Raw genomic sequence first — 4,613 nt, forward strand, 5'->3', positions numbered from 1 at the left:
TACTATGAAAAGCTATATGCCAACCAATTCGACAATCTGGAAGAAATGGATAAATTCTTAGAATCATACAACCTTCCAAAACTGAATCAAGAAGAAGTAGAGAATTTGAATAGCCCAATCACCAGTAAGGAGATCGAAACAGTAATCACAAACCTACCCAAAAATAAAAGTCCAGGACCAGATAGCTTCCCTGGTGAATTCTACCAAACATTCAAAGACTTAATACCTATCCTTCTCAAACTCTTCCAAAAAATTGAGGAGGGGGGCAAGCTCCCTAACTCATTCTATGAAGCTGACATTACCCTGATACCAAAACCAGACAAGGACAACACAAAAAAAGAAAATTACAGGCCAATATCACTGATGAACATCGATGCAAAAATCCTCAACAAAATACTAGCAAATCGCATACAACAATACGTTAAAAAGATTATACACCATGATCAAGTGGGATTTATTCCAGGGATGCAGGGACAGTTTAACATTTGCAAATCAATCAACGTGATACACCACATTAATAAAATGAAGAATAAAAATCACATGATCATCTCAATAGATGCAGAGAAAGCATTTGACAAGATACAGCATCCATTTATGATAAAATCTCTGAATAAAATGGGTATAGAAGGAAAGTACCTCAACATAATAAAGACCATATATCAGAAACCCACAGCTAATATCATCTTCCATGGTGAAAAACTGAAAGCCATCCTCTAAGAACAGGAACCAGACAAGGATGCCCACTGTCAGCACTCCTATCTAACATAGTACTGGAAGTCCTAGCCAGAGCAATCAGGCAAGAGAAAGAAATAAAAGGGATCCAAATTGGAAAGGAAGAAGTGAAACTGTCACTATTTGCAGATGACATGATTTTATACATAGAAAACCCTAAAGAATCCACCAGAAAACTTTTAGAAGTAATAAACGAACATGGTAAAGTTGCAGGATACAAAATCAACATACAAAAATCAGTTGCATTTCTGTACACTAACGAAGTAGCAGAAAGAGAAATTAAGAATACCATCCCATTTACAATTGCAACAAAAAGAATAAAATACCTAGGAATAAACTTAACCAAAGAGGTGAAAGATCTCTACACCGAAAACTATAAAACATTTCTGAAAGAAATTGAAGAAGACACAAAGAAATGGAAAGATATTCTGTGCTCTTGGATTGGAAGAATTAACATAGTTAAGATGTCCATACTTTCTAAAGCCATCTCTAGATTCAATGCAATCCCTATTAGAGTTCCAACAACATTTTTCACAGAAATAGAACAAAGAATCCTAAAATTTATATAGAACAAAAAAGACCCCGAATAGCTAAAGGAATCCTGAGAAAAAAGAACAAAGCTGGAGGTATCACACTCCCTGATTTCAAAATATGCTACAAAGCTATAGTAACCAAAACAGCATGGTACTGGCACAAAAACAGACACACAGATCAATGGAATAGAATTGAAAGCCCAGAAATAAACCCACACATCTATGGACAGCTAATCTTTGACAAAGGAGCCAAGAACATACAATGGGGAAAAGAAAGTCTCTTCAACAAATGGTGTTGGGAAAACTGGATAGCCACATGTAAAAAAATGAAAGTAGACCATACACAATACACAAAAATTAACTCCAAATGGATTAAAGACTTGAGTGTAAGACCTGAAACTGTGAAACTTCTAGAAGAAAACATAGGCAGTACGCTCTTCGACATCGGTCTTAGCAACATCTTTTCAAACACCACGTCTGACCAGGCAAGAGAAACAATAGAAAAAAAAAAAATGGGACTACATCAAACTAAAAAGCTTCTGCACAGCAAAGGAAACCATCAACAAAACGAAAAGACAACCTAACAATTGGGAGAAGATATTTGCAAACCATACTTCTGATAAGGGCTTAATCTCCAAAATATATAAAGAACTCATGCATCTCAACAACAAAAAAACTAACAACCCAATTAAAAAATGGGCAAAAGACCTGAAGAGACATTTCTCCAAAGAAGATATACAGATGGCCAACAGACACATGAAAAGATGTTCAAAATCACTAACTATCAGGGAAATGCAAATCAAAACTACAATGAGATATCACCTCGCGCCCGTCAGAATGGCTATAATTAACAAGACAGGAAACAACATGTGTTGGAGAGGATGTGGAGAGAAGGGAACTCTCATACACTGCTGGTGGGAGTGCAAACTGTGCAGCCACTATGGAAAACAGTATGGAGATTCCTCAAAAAATCAAGGATAGAACTACCATATGATCCAGCTATTCCACTGTTGGGTATTTATCCAAAGAACTTGAAAACACCAATTTGTAAAGGTACTTGCACCCCAGTGTTCATTGCAGCGTTTTTCACAATAGCCAAGACTTGGAAGCAACCTAAGTGCCCATCAAGGGACGAATGGATAAAGAAGATGTGGTATATATACACAATGGAATACTACTCAGCCATAAGAAACGATGAAATCCAGCCATTTGTGACAACATGGATGGACACTGAGGGTATAATGCAAAGTGAAATAAGTCAGAGGGTGAAGGTCAAATACTGTATGATTTCCTTCATTAAGTAGTAGATAATAACAACAATAAACAAACACATAGGGACAAAAAAAAAAAAAGATGATGGAGCACCAAGAATAAAATACATACTGATTGGACCACAAGACGTTTTTAGATTAAAGGTTGTCACTTGAGAAACATAAAAGTTCTTCATATATTAGCCATAAGGAAAAACTTCCATAGAATGGTGTGCAGAGTTAAAGAAATATGCTAAAAGAGGCTGCTAGATGGATTGGATAAGTGAAGAAATAGGCAGAGGCATTGCCCAGAGCTTTGTATCTGTGCACTTCTTTTTCTCAAAAACAGTGTAGATGACCACAGCATGCACTTGGCTCCTTGAGGATGTCCTGTCCTAATACTGATTAAAATTAGATTAGATATACAACAGCTATACTAACACAAAAAAGAATGTGAAATGAAGAAATGAAGTTTCTTCTTCATTATCTATAAGTGTATTCTGCTAATTTTGTAACATAATTTAGTCATTTCAAGGAGTCATCTTTCTACTTCTTTAAACAAGTCTCAAGATTATTCCCTTAATCATTGGTTTTAATGTGCCGAACGCTAAGAAATGATATTTGGCTATTAAGTTTAGAACTTGATTAGAAAAGACACTTAGTAACAAAAATGCAATTATTTTACTAAAATCTATGAATGTTCATTACCTATTTTTAGAGCTCTGTCCCATTATTTTGGGGTAGAATAATCAATATTTTACTTCCTGTGAAATACATAGATAATAATAGTAACAATCAGCCATTGTAATTTGGGAGTGAGAGGAATGCTGGCGGTTGGCCATAGGCATTCTGAAAGTGTGGAATTTGAATTGTAAGAGGATTGCATTCTCCTAAGCCATGTTCCATCCTTGCTCTTATTCTCTCCCCAGTAGCTTCTTTACCGCTCCCTTAACATCCTTATTTCTCAAGGTGTAGATGAGAGGGTTGAGCATTGGAGTTATAAGTCCATAGAAGAGTGCAAGAAGCTTGCCCTTCAATTTGGCTGAGTTGCTTTTGGGTGCCATATATGCATAACCACTAATGGCTGAGCCATAGAACATAATGACCACCAGTAGATGAGACCCACATGTGTTGAAGGCCTTCTTGCGACCCTCAGAATATTGGATTCTTACCACAGCTCTGACAATGTTGATGTAAGAGAATAGAATCGATCCAACTGGGATAACTTTTATGACCACCACAGCTGCATACATCTCCACTTCATTGATCCGTGTATCAACACATGATAATGGAAGCATGGCAGGTACCTCACAGAGGAAATTCTCCACCTGTTATTGACCACAATGAGGTAACAAGAAAGTCAACACTGTTTGCACCAAGGAGTTGCTGAAACCTGTTACCCAAACCACTGCTGCCAGTTGTTGGCATAGCCGAGAATGCATGATAACTGTGTAATGGAGAGGCTGGCAAATAGCTACATGGCGATAAAAGGTCATTACTGAGAGAAGTACCTATCCAGTGGATCCTAAACCAAGGAAGATAAAAAGTTGAGCTATGCATCCTATGTAGCTGATGTTTCTCCGGTGGCTCCCTGTATTTACCAGCATCTGGGGGACAGAGGAAGTAGTATAACAGAGGTCCAAAAAAGAGAGATGAGCCAAAAAGAAATACATGGGGGTGTGGAGTCTGCGATCAAGGTGTGACAAGCTGATGATGGCTGAATTCCCAAGGAGGGTCATGATGTAGAAGAAGGATATTACCACAAAAAGAACCATTTCTAGTCTGGGCCATTTAGAGAAGCCCACCAGAACAAAGCCATTGAGGTGATGAAAGGTGTTACTGAATCTTCTCATTGTCGTGACACTACTTATAGGAAACACCACAGTCAGACTTTTGGGAGCCTGATTATCCTGTGCTTAGAACTTATCCTGGCTCATGTACCCGTATGCAACCTAGGATCTGGATAGGAGATGCTTACACAAAATCATTAATATATTTCCTTTTATTACCTCAGCAAGAAAAGTGAGAACAACTATGTCTCTCATTCTAACAACCATATTTTAATCCATGATTTTCACTTTGTAAACTCACAGTTTAC

General features: G+C 37.4%; 1 pseudogene; it reads right to left on the minus strand.

The window, feature by feature from the left end:
- Positions 1–3,272: 3,272 nt before the first annotated feature.
- On the minus strand, positions 3,273–4,368 carry LOC131413329 (putative olfactory receptor 2B8; annotated as a pseudogene).
- Between the last annotated feature and the right edge of the window lie 245 nt (positions 4,369–4,613).

The sequence above is a fragment of the Diceros bicornis genome, chromosome 14 (assembly GCF_020826845.1).
Source record: "Diceros bicornis minor isolate mBicDic1 chromosome 14, mDicBic1.mat.cur, whole genome shotgun sequence".
NCBI lineage: Eukaryota > Metazoa > Chordata > Mammalia > Perissodactyla > Rhinocerotidae > Diceros > Diceros bicornis.